Raw genomic sequence first — 18,393 nt, 5'->3', positions numbered from 1 at the left:
GGGGACGTAGGGGGTGAAAGAGGGGTGTACGGGGTGATAGAAGGGTGTACATAGGTGACAGAGGGGTGTTGGGGGTGTAGAGATGTGTACATGGGTGGCAGAGTGGTTTAGAGGAGTGTATATGAGTGATATATTGGTATAAATGGGTGAAAGGGGGCGTAGGGGGTGACAGAGTGGTGTACATTGGTGACAGAGAGGTGTTGGGGGTGTAGAGGAGTGTACATGGGTGATAGAGGAGCGTAGGAGTGTACATGGTAACAGAGGAGTGGTGTCAGAGGGGTGTAGAGGAGTGTACATGGGTGACAGAGGATCGTAGAGTAGTGTACATGGGTAACAGGGGGACGTAGGGGGTGAAAGAGGGGTGTACGGGGTGATAGAAGGGTGTACATAGGTGACAGAGGTGTGTTGGGGGTGTAGAGATGTGTACTTGGGTGGCAGAGTGGTTTAGAGGAGTGTATATGAGTGATAGATGGGTGTAAATGGGTGAAAGGGGGCGTAGGGGGTGACAGAGTGGTGTACATTGGTGACAGAGAGGTGTTGGGGGTGTAGAGGAGTGTATGTGGGTGACAGAGGAGTGCAGAGTAGTATACATGGATAACAGAAGGGTGTAGGGGTGTACATTGGTGATAGAGGGGTGTAGAGGAGTGTACATGGGTGACGGAGGAGTGTAAATGGGTAACTGATGGGTGTAGAGGGGTGTACATGGGTGACAGAGGGGTGTAGAGGAGTGTACATGGGTGACAGAGGGGTGTAGAGGAGTGTACATGGGTGACAGAGGGGTGAAGAGGAGTGTACATGGGTGACAGAGGGGTGTAGAGGAGTGTACATGGGTAACAGAGGAGTGTACAGAGACCTACATTACCATTACTTGATTAACTGTTGTATATTATATAAAACATTTAGATAAAATATTTTACAAAAATATACATTATATTTTAAGTTCCTTTTTCCACTCCTTTTTCCATAATTCCTGAGTTAAATAGTTCTGGCCCTAGAGTGTTATATATATTAGCGTCTGTAGCATGTATCAGGAACATGTTATTATACCTGTGTCTTTTTTTACAGATGACTGATGCCCGGTGAAAAGGTGAACGTGACATATACCCCCGTCAGCTGCAAGAAAGGAACCACGAAACAAGTAATTAATATTTATATTAATTACTGATAACAATCAGGCTAGATGTAAAATCTAGACCTGCAGACATGTCATAGTCTTTCCGTATATATGAAGATATATGTGTTTTTATTAAGTATATCGTCTATGGACAGCTTTATATATAACACAACCATATCTCAGGTACAGAGATTAGGAACATTCCAAAGTTGACGAGTAAAAAGGTAGCAGAAAGGGGAACATTGGTAACAGCAGTGTTGAGGAGTGTACATGGGTGGCAGAGTGGTTTAGAGGAGTGTACATGGGTGATAGATGGGTGTACATGGGTGACAGGGGGCGTAGGGGGTGACAGAGGGGTGTGCATGGGTGACAGAGGTGTTGGGTGTGTAGAGGAGTGTACATGCTTAATATGAGAGCATAGAGGAGTGTACATGGTAACAGAGGAGTGTAGAAGAGTGTACATGGGTGTCAGAGGGGTGAAGAGGAGTGTACATGGGTGACAGAGGGGTGTAGAGGAGTGTACATGGGTGACAGAGGATCATAGAGTAGTATACATGGGTGACAGGGGGACATAGGGGGTGAAAGAGGGGTGTACGGGGTGATAGAAGGATGTACACAGGTGAAAGAGGGGCGTTGGGGGTGTAGAGATGTGTACATGGGTGGCAGAGTGGTTTAGAGGAGTGTATATGAGTGATAGATGGGTGTAAATGGGTGAAACTGGGCGTAGGGGGTGAAAGAGTGGTGTACATTGGTGACAGAGAGGTGTTGGGGGTGTAGAGGAGTGTACGTGGGTGACAGAGGAGCGCAGAGTAGTAGACATGGATAACAGAAGGGTGTAGGGGTGTACATAGGTGATAGAAGGGTGTATAGGAGTGTACATGGGTGACGGAGAAGCTTAGAGAAGTGTAAATGGGTAACAGATGGGTGTAGAGGGGTGTACATGGGTGACAGAGTGGTTTAGAGGAGTGTATATGAGTGATAGATGGGTGTAAATGGGTGAAAGGGGGCGTAGGGGGTGACAGAGTGGTGTACATTGGTGAAAGAGAGGTGTTGGGGGTGTAGAGGAGTGTACGTGGGTGACATAGGAGCGCAGAGTAGTATACATGGATAACAGAAGAGTGTAGGGGTGTACATTGATGATAGAAGGGTGTAGAGGAGTGTACATAGGTGATGGAGGAGCTTAGAGGAGTGTAAATGGGTAACAGATGGGTGTAGAGGGGTGTACATGGGTGACAAAGGGGTGTAGAGGAGTGTACATGGGTGACAGAGGAGTGTAGAGGAGTGTACATGGGTGACAGAGGGGTGTAGAGGAGTGTACATGGGTAACAGAGGAGTGTAGAGGAGTGTACAGATGCCTACATTACCATTACTTGATTAACTGTTATATATTATATAAAACATTTAGATAAAATATTTTACAAAAATATATATTATATTTTAAGTTCTTTTTTCCACTCCTTTTCGCATAATTCCTGAGTTAAGTAGTTCTGGCCCTAGAGTGTTATATACATTAGCGTCTGTAGCATGTATCAGGAACATGTTATCATACCTGTGTCTTTTTTTTACAGATGACTGATGCCCGTTGAAAAGGTGAACGTGACATATACCCCCGTCAGCTGCAAGAAAGGAACCACGAAACAGGTAATTAATATTTATATTAATTACTGATAACAATCAGGCTAGATGTAAAATCTAGACCTGCAGACATGTCATAGTCTTTCCCGTATAAATGAAGATATATGTGTTTTTAATAAGTATATCGTCTATGGACAGCTTTATATATAACACAACCATATCTCAGGTACAGAGATTAGGAACATTCCAAAGTTGACGAGTAAAAAGGTAGCAGAAAGGGGAACATTGGTAACAGCAGTGTCGAGGAGTGTACATGGGTGATAGATGGGTGTACATGGGTGACAGGGGGCGTAGGGGGTGACAGAGGGGTGTACATGGGTGACAGAGGTGTTGGGTGTGTAGAGGAGTGTACATGGGTGACAGAGGAGCGCAGAGTAGTATACATGGATAACAGAAGGGTGTAGGGGTGTACATTGGTGATAGAGGGGTGTAGAGGAGTGTACATGGGTGACGGAGGAGCTTAGAGGAGTGTAAATGGGTAACAGATGGGTGTAGAGGGGTGTACATGGGTGACAGAGGGGTGTAGAGGGGTGTACATGGGTGACAGAGGGGTGTAGAGGAGTGTACATGGGTGACAGAGGATCGTAGAGTAGTGTGCATGGGTGACAGGGGACGTAGGGGGTGAAAGAGGGGTGTACGAGGTGATAGAAGGGTGTACATAGGTGACAGAGGGGTGTTGGGGGTGTAGAGATGTGTACATGGGTGGCAGAGTGGTTTAGAGGAGTGTATATGAGTGATAGATGGGTGTAAATGGGTGAAAGGGGGCGTAAGGGTTGACAGAGTGGTGTACATTGGTGACAGAGAGGTGTTGGGGGTGTAGAGGAGTGTACGTGGGTGACAGAGGAGCGCAGAGTAGTATACATGGATAACAGAAGGGTGTAGGGGTGTACATTGGTGATAGAGGGGTGTAGAGGAGTGTACATGGGTGACGGAGGAACTTAGAGGAGTGTAAATGGGTAACAGATGGGTGTAGAGGGGTGTACATGGGTGACAGAGCGGTGTAGAGGAGTGGACATGGGTTACAGAGGGGTGTAGAGGAGTGTACATGGGTGACAGAGGGGTGTAGAGGAGTGTACATGGGTGACAAAGGATCATAGAGTAGTGTACATGGGTGACAGGGGGACGTAGGGGGTGAAAGAGGGGTGTACGGGGTTGTAGAAGGGTGTACATAGGTGACAGAGGGGTGTTGGGGGTGTAGAGATGTGTACATGGGTGGCAGAGTGGTTTAGAGGAGTGTATATGAGTGATAGATGGGTGTAAATGGGTGAAAGGGGGCGAAGGGGGTGACAAAGTGGTGTACATTGGTGACAGAGAGGTGTTGGGGGTGTAGAGGAGTGTACGTGGGTGACAGAAGAGCGCAGAGTAGTATACATGGATAACAGAAGGGTGTAGGGGTGTACAATGGTGATAGAGGGGTGTAGAGGAGTGTACATGGGTGACGGAGGAGCTTAGAGGAGTGACAATGGGTAACAGATGGGTGTAGAGGGGTGTACATGGTTGACAGAGCGGTGTAGAGGAGTGAACATGTGTAACAGAGGGGTGTAGAGGAGTGTACATGGGTGACAGAGGGGTGTAGAGGAGTGTACATGGGTGACAGAGGGGTGTAGAGGAGTGTACATGGGTAACAGAGGAGTGTAGGAGTGTACAGAGGCCTATATCACCATTACTTGATTAACTGTTGTATATTATATAAAACATTTAGATAAAATGTTTTACAAAAATATACATTATATTTTAAGTTCCTTTTTCCACTCCTTTTTCCATAATTCCTGAGTTAAGTAGTTCTGGCCCTAGAGTGTTATATATATTAGCGTCTGTAGCATGTATCAGGAACATGTTATCATACCTGTGTCTTTTTTTACAGATGACTGATGACCAGTGAAAAGGTGAACGTGACATATACCCCCGTCAGCTGCAAGAAAGGAACCACAAAACAGGTAATTAATATTTATATTATTTACTGATAACAATCAGGCTAGATGTAAAATTTAGACCTGCAGACATGTCATAGTCTTTCCCGTATACATGAAGATATATGTGTTTTTAATAAGTATATCGTCTATGGACATCTTTATATATAACACAACCATATCTCAGGTACAGAGATTAGGAGCATTCCAAAGTTGACGAGCAAAAAGGTAGCAGAAAGGGGAACATGGGTAACAGGAGTGTCGAGGAGTGTACATGGGTGGCAGAGTGGTTTAGAGGAGTGTACATGGGTGATAGATTTGTGTACATGGGTGACAGGGGGCGTAGGGGGTGACAGAGGGATGTACATGGGTGACAGAGGTGTTGGGTGTGTAGAGGAGTGTACATGGGTGATAGGGGAGCATAGAGGAGTGTACATGGGTGACAGAGGGGTGTAGAGGAGTGTACATGGGTGACAGAGGAGCGTAGAGGAGTGTACATGGGTAACAGAGGAGTATACATGGGTGACAGGGGGCGTAGGGGGTGACAGAGTGGTGTACATTGGTTAAAGAGAGGTGTTGGGGTGTAGAGGAGTGTACGTGGGTGACAGAGGAGCGCAGAGTAGTATACATGGATAACAGAAGGGTGTAGGGGTGTACATTGGTGATAGAGGGGTGTAGAGGAGTGTACATGGGTGACGGAGGAGCTTAGAGGAGTGTAAATGGGTAACAGATGGGTGTAGAGGGGTGTACATGGGTGACAGAGCGGTGTAGAGTAGTGTACATGGGTGACAGAGGGGTGTAGAGGAGTGTACATGGGTGACAGAGGGGTGTAGAGGAGTGTACATGGGTGACAGAGGATCGTAGAGTAGTGTACATGGGTGACAGGGGGACGTAGGGGGTGAAAGAGGGGTGTACGGGGTGATAGAAGGGTGTACATAGGTGACAGAGGGGTGTTGGGGGTGTAGAGATGTGTACATGGGTGGCAGAGTGGTTTAGAGGAGTGTATATGAGTGATATATTGGTATAAATGGGTGAAAGGGGGCGTAGGGGGTGACAGAGTGGTGTACATTGGTGACAGAGAGGTGTTGGGGGTGTAGAGGAGTGTACATGGGTGATAGAGGAGCGTAGGAGTGTACATGGTAACAGAGGAGTGGTGTCAGAGGGGTGTAGAGGAGTGTACATGGGTGACAGAGGATCGTAGAGTAGTGTACATGGGTAACAGGGGGACGTAGGGGGTGAAAGAGGGGTGTACGGGGTGATAGAAGGGTGTACATAGGTGACAGAGGTGTGTTGGGGGTGTAGAGATGTGTACTTGGGTGGCAGAGTGGTTTAGAGGAGTGTATATGAGTGATAGATGGGTGTAAATGGGTGAAAGGGGGCGTAGGGGGTGACAGAGTGGTGTACATTGGTGACAGAGAGGTGTTGGGGGTGTAGAGGAGTGTATGTGGGTGACAGAGGAGTGCAGAGTAGTATACATGGATAACAGAAGGGTGTAGGGGTGTACATTGGTGATAGAGGGGTGTAGAGGAGTGTACATGGGTGACGGAGGAGTGTAAATGGGTAACTGATGGGTGTAGAGGGGTGTACATGGGTGACAGAGGGGTGTAGAGGAGTGTACATGGGTGACAGAGGGGTGTAGAGGAGTGTACATGGGTGACAGAGGGGTGAAGAGGAGTGTACATGGGTGACAGAGGGGTGTAGAGGAGTGTACATGGGTAACAGAGGAGTGTACAGAGACCTACATTACCATTACTTGATTAACTGTTGTATATTATATAAAACATTTAGATAAAATATTTTACAAAAATATACATTATATTTTAAGTTCCTTTTTCCACTCCTTTTTCCATAATTCCTGAGTTAAATAGTTCTGGCCCTAGAGTGTTATATATATTAGCGTCTGTAGCATGTATCAGGAACATGTTATTATACCTGTGTCTTTTTTTACAGATGACTGATGCCCGGTGAAAAGGTGAACGTGACATATACCCCCGTCAGCTGCAAGAAAGGAACCACGAAACAAGTAATTAATATTTATATTAATTACTGATAACAATCAGGCTAGATGTAAAATCTAGACCTGCAGACATGTCATAGTCTTTCCGTATATATGAAGATATATGTGTTTTTATTAAGTATATCGTCTATGGACAGCTTTATATATAACACAACCATATCTCAGGTACAGAGATTAGGAACATTCCAAAGTTGACGAGTAAAAAGGTAGCAGAAAGGGGAACATTGGTAACAGCAGTGTTGAGGAGTGTACATGGGTGGCAGAGTGGTTTAGAGGAGTGTACATGGGTGATAGATGGGTGTACATGGGTGACAGGGGGCATAGGGGGTGACAGAGGGGTGTGCATGGGTGACAGAGGTGTTGGGTGTGTAGAGGAGTGTACATGCTTAATATGAGAGCATAGAGGAGTGTACATGGTAACAGAGGAGTGTAGAAGAGTGTACATGGGTGTCAGAGGGGTGAAGAGGAGTGTACATGGGTGACAGAGGGGTGTAGAGGAGTGTACATGGGTGACAGAGGATCATAGAGTAGTATACATGGGTGACAGGGGGACATAGGGGGTGAAAGAGGGGTGTACGGGGTGATAGAAGGATGTACACAGGTGAAAGAGGGGCGTTGGGGGTGTAGAGATGTGTACATGGGTGGCAGAGTGGTTTAGAGGAGTGTATATGAGTGATAGATGGGTGTAAATGGGTGAAACTGGGCGTAGGGGGTGAAAGAGTGGTGTACATTGGTGACAGAGAGGTGTTGGGGGTGTAGAGGAGTGTACGTGGGTGACAGAGGAGCGCAGAGTAGTAGACATGGATAACAGAAGGGTGTAGGGGTGTACATAGGTGATAGAAGGGTGTATAGGAGTGTACATGGGTGACGGAGAAGCTTAGAGAAGTGTAAATGGGTAACAGATGGGTGTAGAGGGGTGTACATGGGTGACAGAGGGGTGTAGAGGAGTGTACATGGGTGACAGAGGGGTGTAGAGGAGTGTACATGGGTGACAGAGGATCGTAGAGTAGTGTACATGGGTGACAGGGGGACGTAGGGGGTGAAAGAGCGGTGTACGGGGTGATAGAAGGGTGTACGCAGGTGACAGAGGGGTGTTGGGGGTGTAGAGATGTGTACATGGGTGGCAGAGTGGTTTAGAGGAGTGTATATGAGTGATAGATGGGTGAAAGGGAGCATAGGGGGTGACAGAGTGGTGTACATTGGTGACAGAGAGGTGTTGGGGGTGTAGAGGAGTGTACGTGGGTGACAGAGGAGCGCAGAGTAGTATACATGGATAACAGAAGGGTGTAGGGGTGTACATTAGTGATAGAAGGGTGTAGAGGAGTGTACATGGGTGACGGGGGAGCTTAGAGGAGTGTAAATGGGTAACAGATGGGTGTAGAGGGGTGTCCATGGGTGACAGAGCGGTGTAGAGGAGTGTACATGCGTGACAGAGAGGTGTAGAGGAGTGTACATGGGTGACAGAGGGGTGTAGAGGAGTGTACATGGGTAACAGAGGAGTGAAGAGGAGTGTACAGAGGCCTACATTACCATTACTTGATTAACTGTTGGATATTATATAAAACATTTAGATAAAATATTTTACAAAAATATACATTATATTTTAAGTTCCTTTTTTCACTCCTTTTTCTATAATTCCTGAGATAAGTAGTTCTGGCCCTAGAGTGTTATATATATTAGCGTCTGTAGCATGTATCAGGAACATGTTATCATACCTGTGTCTTTTTTACAGAGGACTGATGCCCTGTGAAAAGGTGAACGTGACATATTCCCCCGTCAGCTGCAAGAAAGGAACCACGAAACAGGTAATTAATATTTATATTAATTACTGATAACAATCAGGCTAGATGTAAAATCTAGACCTGCAGACATGTCATAGTCTTTCCCGTATACATGAAGATATATGTGTTTTTAATAAGTATATCGTCTATGGACAGCTTTATATATAACACAACCATATCTCAGGTACAGAGATTAGGAACATTCTAAAGTTGACGAGTAAAAAGGTAGCAGAAAGGTGAACATGGGTAACAGGAGTGTCGAGGAGTGTACATGGGTGATAGATGGGGGTACATGGGTGACAGTGGGCGTAGGGAGTGACAGAGGGGTGTACATGGGTGACAGAGAGGTGTTGGGTGTGTAGAGGAGTGTACATGGGTGATAGAGGAGCGTAGAGGAGTGTACATGGTAACAGAGGAGTGGTGTCAGAGGGGTGTAGAGGAGTGTACATGGGTGACAGAGGATCGTAGAGTAGTGTACATGGGTAACAGGGGGACGTAGGGGGTGAAAGAGGGGTGTACGGGGTGATAGAAGGGTGTACATAGGTGACAGAGGTGTGTTGGGGGTGTAGAGATGTGTACTTGGGTGGCAGAGTGGTTTAGAGGAGTGTATATGAGTGATAGATGGGTGTAAATGGGTGAAAGGGGGCGTAGGGGGTGACAGAGTGGTGTACATTGGTGACAGAGAGGTGTTGGGGGTGTAGAGGAGTGTATGTGGGTGACAGAGGAGTGCAGAGTAGTATACATGGATAACAGAAGGGTGTAGGGGTGTACATTGGTGATAGAGGGGTGTAGAGGAGTGTACATGGGTGACGGAGGAGTGTAAATGGGTAACTGATGGGTGTAGAGGGGTGTACATGGGTGACAGAGGGGTGTAGAGGAGTGTACATGGGTGACAGAGGGGTGTAGAGGAGTGTACATGGGTGACAGAGGGGTGTAGAGGAGTGTACATGGGTGACAGAGGGGTGTAGAGGAGTGTACATGGGTAACAGAGGAGTGTACAGAGGCCTACATTACCATTACTTGATTAACTGTTGTATATTATATAAAACATTTAGATAAAATATTTTACAAAAATATACATTATATTTTAAGTTCCTTTTTCCACTCCTTTTTCCATAATTCCTGAGTTAAGTAGTTCTGGCCCTAGAGTGTTATATATATTAGCGTCTGTAGCATGTATCAGGAACATGTTATCATACCTGTGTCTTTTTTTACAGATGACTGATGCCCGGTGAAAAGGTGAACGTGACATATACCCCCGTCAGCTGCAAGAAAGGAACCACGAAATAGGTAATTAATATTTATATTAATTACTGATAACAATCAGGCTAGATGTAAAATCTAGACCTGCAGACATGTCATAGTCTTTCCGTATATATGAAGATATATGTGTTTTTAATAAGTATATCGTCTATGGACAGCTTTATATATAACACAACCATATCTCAGGTACAGAGATTAGGAACATTCCAAAGTTGACGAGTAAAAAGGTAGCAGAAAGGGGAACATTGGTAACAGCAGTGTTGAGGAGTGTACATGGGTGGCAGAGTGGTTTAGAGGAGTGTACATGGGTGACAGAGGGGTGTACATGGGTGACAGAGGTGTTGGGTGTGTAGAGGAGTGTACATGGGTAATAGGAGAGCATAGAGGAGTGTACATGGTAACAGAGGAGTGTAGAGGAGTGTACATGGGTGTCAGAGGGGTGTAGAGGAGTGTACATGGGTGACAGAGGAGCGTAGAGGAGTGTACATGGGTAACAGAGGAGTGTACATGGGTGACAGGGGGACGTAGGGGGTGAAAGAGGGGTGTACGGGGTGATAGAGGGGTGTACATAGGTGACAGAGGGGTGTTGGGGGTGTAGAGGTGTGTACATGGATGGCAGAGTGGTTCAGAGGAGTTTATACGAGTGATAGATGTGTATAAATGGGTGAAAGGGGGCGTAGGGGGTGACAGAGTGGTGTACATTGGTGACAGAGAGGTGTTGGGGGTGTAGAGGAGTGTACGTGGGTGACAGAGGAGCTCAGAGTAGTATACATGGATAACAGAAGGGTGTAGGGGTGTACATTGGTGATAGAGGGGTGTAGAGGAGTGTACATGGGTGACGGAGGAGCTTAGAGGAGTGTAAATGGGTAACAGATGGGTGTAGAGGGGTGTACATGGGTGACAGAGCGGTGTAGAGGAGTGTACATGGGTGACAGAGGGGTGTAGAGGAGTGTACATGGGTGACAGAGGGGTGTAGAGGAGTGTACATGGGTGACAGAGGATCGTAGAGTAGTGTACATGGGTTACAGGGGGACGTAGGGGTGTATGGGGTGATAGAAGGGTGTACATAGGTGACAGAGGGGTGTTGGGGGTGTAGAGATGTGTACATGGGTGGCAGAGTGGTTTAGAGGAGTTTATATGAGTGATAGATGGGTATAAATGGGTGAAAGGGGGCGTAGGGGGTGACAGAGTGGTGTACATTGGTGACAGAGAGGTGTTGGGGGTGTAGAGGAGTGTACGTGGGTGACAGTGGAGCGCAGAGTAGTATACATGGATAACAGAAGGGTGTAGGGGTGTACATTGGTGATAGAGGGGTGTAGAGGAGTGTACATGGGTGACGGAGGAGCTTAGAGGAGTGTAAATGGGTAACAGATGGGTGTAGAGGGGTGTACATGGGTGACAGAGCGGTGTAGAGGAGTGTAGATGGGTGACAGAGGGGTGTAGAGGAGTGTACATGGGTGACAGAGGGGTGTAGAGGAGTGTACATGGGTGACAGAGGATCATAGAGTAGTGTACATGGGTGACAGGGAGACGTAGGGGGTGAAAGAGGGGTGTACGGGGTGATAGAAGGGTGTACACAGGTGACAGAGGGGTGTTGGGGGTGTAGAGATGTGTACATGGGTGGCAGAGTGGTTTACAGGAGTGTATATGAGTGATAGATGGGTGTAAATGGGTGAAAGGGGGCATAGGGGGTGACAGAGTGGTGTACATTGGTGACAGAGAGGTGTTGGGGGTGTTGAGGAGTTTACGTGGGTGACAGCGGAGCGCAGAGTAGTATACATGGATAACAGAAGTTTGTAGTAGTGTACATTGGTGATAGAAGGGTGTAGAGGAATGTACATGGGTGACGGAGGAGCTTGGAGGAGTGTAAATGGGTAACAGATGGGTGTAGAGGGGTGTACATGGGTGACAGAGCGGTGTAGAGGAGTGTACATGGGTGACAGAGGGGTGTAGAGGAGTGTACATGGGTGACAGAGGGGTGTAGAGGAGTGTACATGGGTAACAGAGGAGTGAAGAGGAGTGTACAGAGGCCTACATTACCATTACTTGATTAACTGTTGTATATTATATAAAACATTTAGATAAAATATTTTACAAAAATATACATTATATTTTAAGTTCCTTTTTCCACTCCTTTTTCTATAATTCCTGAGATAAGTAGTTCTGGCCCTAGAGTGTTATATATATTAGCATCTGTAGCATGTATCAGGAACATGTTATCATACGTGTGTCTTTTTTACAGAGGACTGATGCCCGGTAAAAAGGTGAACGTGACATATACCCCCGTCAGCTGCAAGAAAGGAACCACGAAACAGATAATTAATATTTATATTAATTACTGATAACAATCAGGCTAGATGTAAAATCTAGACCTGCAGACATGTCATAGTCTTTCCCGTATACATGAAGATAAATGTGTTTTTAATAAGTATATCGTCTATGGACAGCTTTATATATAACACAACCATATCTCAGGTACAGAGATTAGGAACATTCTAACGTTGACGAGTAAAAAGGTAGCAGAAAGGTGAACATGGGTAACAGGATTGTCGAGGAGTGTACATGGGTGATAGATGGGGGTACATGGGTGACAGTGGGCGTAGGGAGTGACAGAGGGGTGTACATGGGTGACAGAGAGGTGTTGGGTGTGTAGAGGAGTGTACATGGGTGATAGAGGAGCGTAGAGGAGTGTACATGGTAACAGAGGAGTGGTGTCAGAGGGGTGTAGAGGAGTGTACATGGGTGACAGAGGATCGTAGAGTAGTGTACATGGGTGACAGGGGGACGTAGGGGGTGAAAGAGGGGTGTACGGGGTGATAGAAGGGTGTACATAGGTGACAGAGGTGTGTTGGGGGTGTAGAGATGTGTACTTGGGTGGCAGATTGGTTTAGAGGAGTGTATATGAGTGATAGATGGGTGTAAATGGGTGAAAGGGGGCGTAGGGGGTGACAGAGTGGTTTACATTGGTGACAGAGAGGTGTTGGGGGTGTAGAGGAGTGTACGTGGGTGACAGAGGAGCGCAGAGTAGTATACATGGATAACAGAAGGGTGTAGGGGTGTACATTGGTGATAGAGGGGTTTAGAGGAGTGTACATGGGTGACGGAGGAGTGTGGAGGAGTGTAGAGGAGTGTAAATGGGTAAGCGATGGGTGTAGAGGGATGTACATGGGTGACAGAGGGGTGTAGAGGAGTGTACATGGGTGACAGAGGGGTGTAGAGGAGTGTACATGGGTGACAGAGGGGTGTAGAGGAGTGTACATGGGTGACAGAGGGGTGTAGAGGAGTGTACATGGGTAACAGAGGAGTGTAGAGGAGTGTACAGAGGCCTACATTACCATTACTTGATTAACTGTTGTATATTATATAAAACATTTAGATAAAATATTTTACAAATATATACATTATATTGTAAGTTCCTTTTTCCACTCCTTTTTCCATAATTCCTGAGTTAAGTAGTTCTGGCCATAGAGTGTTATATATATTAGCGTCTGTAGCATGTATCAGGAACATGTTATCATACCTGTGTCTTTTTTTACAGATGACTGATGCCCGACATATACCCCCGTCAGCTGCAAGAAAGGAACCACGAAACAGGTGATTAATATTTATATTAATTACTGATGACAATCAGGCTAGATGTAAAATCTAGACCTGCAGACATGTCATAGTCTTTCCCGTATATATGAAGATATATGTGTTTTTAATAAGTATATCGTCTATGGACAGCTTTATATATAACACAACCATATCTCAGGTAAAGAGATTAGGAACATTCCAAAGTTGAAGAGTAAAAAGGTAGCAGAAAGGGGAACATTGGTAACAGCAGTTTCGAGGAGTGTACATGGGTGGCAGAGTGGTTTAGAGGAGTGTACATGGGTGATAGATGGGTGTAAATGGGTGAAAGGGGGCGTAGGGGGTGACAGAGTGGTGTACATTGGTGACAGAGAGGTGTTGGGGGTGTAGAGGAGTGTACCTGGGTGACATAGGAGCGCAGAGTAGTATACAAGGATAACAGAAGGGTGTAGGGGTGTACATTGGTGATAGAGGGGTTTAGAGGAGTGTACATGGGTGACGAAGGAGCTTAGAGGAGTGTAAATGGGTAACAGATGGGTGTAGAGGGGTGTACATGGGTGACAGAGCGGTGTAGAGGAGTGTACATGGGTGACAGAGGGGTGTAGAGGAGTGTACATGGGTGACAGAGGGGTGTAGAGGAGTGTACATGGGTGACAGAGGATCGTAGAGTAGTGTACATGGGTGAAAGGGGGACGTAGGGGGTGAAAGAGGGGTGTACGGGTTGATAGAAGGGTGTACATAGGTGACAGAGGGGTGTTGGGGGTGTAGAGATGTATACATGGGTGGCAGAGTGGTTTAGAGGAGTGTATATGAGTGATAGATGGGTGTAAATGGGTGAAAGGGGGCGTAGGGGGTGACAGAGTGGTGTACATTGGTGACAGAGAGGTCTTGGTGGTGTAGAGGAGTGTACGTGGGTGACAGAGGAGCGCAGAGTAGTATACATGGATAACAGAAGGGTGTAGGGGTGTACATTGGTGATAGAAGGGTGTAGAGGAGTGTACATGGGTGACGGAGAAGCTTAGAGGAGTGTAAATGGGTAACAGATGGGTGTAGAGGGGTGTACATGGGTGACAGAGGGGTGTAGAGGAGTGTACATGGGTGACAGAGGGGTGTAGAGGAGTGTACATGGGTGACAAAGGATCGTAGAGTAGTGTACATGGGTGACAGGGGGACGTAGGGGGTGAAAGAGGGGTGTACGGGTTGATAGAAGGGTGTACGTAGGTGACAGAGGGGTGTTGGGGGTGTAGAGATGTGTACATGGGTGGCAGAGTGGTTTAGAGGAGTGTATACGAGTGATAGATGGGTGTAAATAGATGAAAGGGGGCGTAGGGGGTGACAGAGTGGTGCACATTGGTGACAGAGAGGTGTTGGGGGTGTAGAGGAGTGTACATGGGTGACAGAGGAGCGCAGAGTAGTATACATGGATAACAGAAGGGTGTAAGGGTGTACATTGGTGATAGAAGGGTGTAGAGGAGTGTACCTGGGTGACGGAGGAGCTTAGAGGAGTGTAAATGGGTAACAGATGGGTTTAGAGGGGTGTACATGGGTGACAGAGCGGTGTAGAGGAGTGTACATGGGTGACAGAGGGGTTTAGAGGAGTGTACATGGGTGACAGAGCGGTGTAGAGGAGTGTACATGGGTGACAGAGGGGAGTAGAGGAGTGTACATGGGTAACAGAGGAGTGAAGAGGAGTGTACAGAGGCCTACATTACCATTACTTGATTGTTGTATATTATGTGTGAAGGCTAACGCAGTTAGCCTGTATTTGTGAGAGGGGGCGGGGTTAATCACTATAAGAACCCGCGGTGCCCCTAGCACAGTACGCCGCGGGTTCTTCACGTGATGAGAGGTCAGCTGACATACCAGTCAGCTGACCGGAAGCTGTTTCCAGCGGTGCAGCGGTGCGGTACGGGTAAGTGGCCGGGGCTGGCCTGGGTGGCGCCGTTTCTTCGCAACCACCTCTCCGGAGGTGTTGTGGTTCGTGGCTCTGGGGTTGAATTGCATCTGGCTCCAACGGTGTCACGACCAGTTAAAATCTGCAGACCATGCATCTGGGACACAAAATGTCCGAGACACAAAATGGCTGAGACCATGCGGACTAGTGAATACAATATATATTCACACAGACCCCAGATATTTAACTAGCTGCATCACCGGAGACCAAATGCATTCATAAACACCCCACAGACCAACCTATTTAGGAATTTTGGAAGAGTTATATCCTAATATCCAATGCACAAATTAACACTACACATCCAAACACTGCAAGAAATAAAGATGTTTAATCCACAGTTGTAAACTAAACACACTCTAACTAAAAGAGAGAGAGAAGAGAAAAGATATTGCTAATACCTAGAAGTTTAAATCCGCAATGTAAGGAAACACATATACTACATTTATAGTAGAAATCCTATAATTGGCTATATGGGTGGATTTTCCTTAAAAGATACAACTATACTAAATGAAACACACAGAGAATATAATACTGAAATACTTAGCTTCGGGGACCCTTTACAGCAAGTATGATGAACAAAGACAGGCATGGGAGTAGGCTGCAGTCCTTTGTTTCAGGATTCAGGCCCAAACAGGAAGTTGAATGGCCAGGTGTGTTGGTATCCAGCCCCGCAATAGAAAGAGAGCCCTTTGCCCCCTTTGAATGGCCTTTTATTAGATGTTCTCCGCCCCCCAGCCAGCCCCCAGGTGGTCTGTCTAATGTTACAAAAGCCCCTGTAAGCATGCCTTGGAGACCCCCTACTATAAAGATGATCCTCCATCTTTTCTTTTGTCTAAACTCCATGCGGCCTTCTTGGACTAGAATCACAAAATATAGCAAATAAAATGTATGTCATTTTTCATGTCCATAACATTCCACCTCTTGATTCTAGTACCAGGAAACCACATTAGAGTTGCTTTCTGGATGGGTAATCCTCTAAACTCAGTATTCACAAATTATTAAATTTACATTAGGTAGCCCTAGATTCTTGCTTTCAGCTTACATAGATTATGGTAGACATCGCCCGCATTGTTCACTATGTAGCTATAGCACCGACTCTACTGTTGCCAGTAAAGGGATAGTCTAGGTCTTAGGCGAGTGATGGAGCTACTGTCCTCATGTTGTAGCTTCTCTTGAGACAATTTATTTAAAGCGTCCTCTGTGTTGTCCAAAAGCCTTTTCCAAAATGTTGGAGGGAATCCTTTGGTTCTGGGTTCTCCTGTCTCGCGATGTCATCCAAACCCAGTCTTGACGACTTGATCCTTGTCATCTTCCAACCACGGGATGCTGGGGAATAGGTAGCCTTCTTCACTCCATTAGAAGCGTTGGTCATCTGGTCATCTGTTTGTGGTGAGCTTGGATTCTTCTGATTGGAGGTCCATGGGTTGAGCGGGGTTACACCGCCACTAATCTGCTGAATGGAAAACAAACATGTTTAGAGTCACCTTCCAACAATACAATTTTAGTATTTCCAGGCCCATCAGAGATTATCTTCTGCCTGTGCTGATCAGTGAACCTTGGAACAACCCAACACTAGACACAGTTGAACTCCACTCTGCATATCCACACTCACTTTCCCAGAATTATTTCGACCATTGATAACTAATATTTGAGTGTGAGTGTTACCTCAGTCCCTCTAGGCATATTGCCTTGTAGTGGAAGGACTAGCTATTGCTAAACCTCCCCCACCTCTTGAAAAAATAAATCAAAGTGGTTAGTTAGTTTCTTCCTAATTAGTTTTCCCCACAAATTTGGGGAGGCTCCTGTAAATGTCAACCCTAAACTAACAAATGAATTGTCATTTTTACAAGTAAGCCTATGGTATGGCCCTAGTGGGCAGAAAGAAAGTTTAGTCAGTATCTTATGTACCTCCATTTTCCCCCAAAAGACAAAACAAGTGAACACTATTTACATGCAAAAGGAAAGTGGCCCTTGTTCACTCTTTAGTCTCCCTTCCCCCATTTGACCAACAGGGGGCATGGGATCCTTTACCTGTATATACGGTTTCTGTAAGAATATTGCTACCTGTGCACACAACTCCTCGAACATGTATTTTGTAATGTCATCTTTCATAGGATTAAACAGATGAGGTTTATATGGGAAGCTGAGAGATTTCTCTGGAAACTGTTGTTTGGAGGAAGAAAGTAGATTTCCCTTCCCAGTCAGTCGGGATTTACTTGGTTCCCTCTGCATCATGTTTCCAGTAGAATAACAACTTGTGGAGATATGGCCACTATGACCACATGTAGTACATTTAGCTGAACAGTGTTTCGTTTTGTTACCATGTGCCTTACAATATCTAGCTATATGGCCTGAAACACCACATGCAAAACAAGACTTTACCCTTTTAGCCGTATTTACTATCTGGGTCTCATTTTTCATAGATGATCTATACCGCTTCACTGCCAGAGACACACTTCTAACAACACTTAAACTTCTCCAATTTGCTTTGTATTTCCCCTTATTGTTATTCAATTTCTGTTTATTACACAATTGAGAACCAACACTGGGAACTTCTACAATTTCACTCTCTAGCGCCCCATTATTTGCACTTGAAACACAGACCTTTTCAGAGGGCAAATCTGCTGTGAAATGTGGCAGTGAATTATGGGAAGAGGCCACACCAGACACCATTATGGGGAACCAGCTTTTAGCAATCTCATTCCTCAACTCCTGGATTTCAGCATAAGACTGAGACAATTTTTTCATCAGTATCTATACATTGGCTCTCCCATTCCAGTAATTCTGATTCCAACATGCAAATCTGCTTATCTTTATCACAAATCACCTGTGTTTTTGTCTGCAACTCTTTCTCAAATTCCTCATTTCTCTGCACCTCACCTTTTAGGGCATGTAACAGAATCCAGCCCACTTCGGCCGCAGCTCGGCTCTCATTTTTGGGATAAACCCCTAAATCAAGCTTCAGAGCCATACCTCCTATCTCATCCCCCATCTCTGGGTAGACCGGTGCACCATAGCGTACAAGCTCTTCTGCTATAACACTCCATTTTCCCATAGTGGTAGCCCAATGTGGTACAGCCCCAAATTTGGGCCTTCTATCCTGCCGCAATGCACAAAACTTCCTTCTAATGAAGCTCATTCTCTCA

At 46.0% G+C, this 18,393-nt stretch overlaps 2 protein-coding genes across 3 annotated transcripts in view; both read right to left on the bottom strand.

The window, feature by feature from the left end:
* The window catches only part of LOC130344242 (DNA-directed RNA polymerase II subunit RPB1-like), a 101,559-nt gene that overhangs the window by 18,853 nt on the left and 64,313 nt on the right, over positions 1-18,393 (bottom strand). The window lies entirely within an intron of this gene.
* The window catches only part of LOC130344245 (DNA-directed RNA polymerase II subunit RPB1-like), a 51,918-nt gene that overhangs the window by 8,551 nt on the left and 24,974 nt on the right, over positions 1-18,393 (bottom strand). The window contains exon 1 of one of the 2 annotated variants that reach the window (XM_056554417.1): positions 2,664-2,733. The exons of the other annotated variant lie outside the window; for it this stretch is intronic. The gene's annotated coding sequence lies outside the window, so the exon portion shown is untranslated. Of the gene's footprint in view, positions 1-2,663; positions 2,734-18,393 lie in introns of those variants that run through there. 2 annotated transcript variants of the gene reach the window in all.

This window comes from Hyla sarda, unplaced genomic scaffold (assembly GCF_029499605.1).
Source record: "Hyla sarda isolate aHylSar1 unplaced genomic scaffold, aHylSar1.hap1 scaffold_710, whole genome shotgun sequence".
NCBI lineage: Eukaryota > Metazoa > Chordata > Amphibia > Anura > Hylidae > Hyla > Hyla sarda.
The sequence above is the reverse complement of the archived record's forward strand: the minus strand, read 5'-3'. Positions and strand labels throughout refer to the sequence as shown.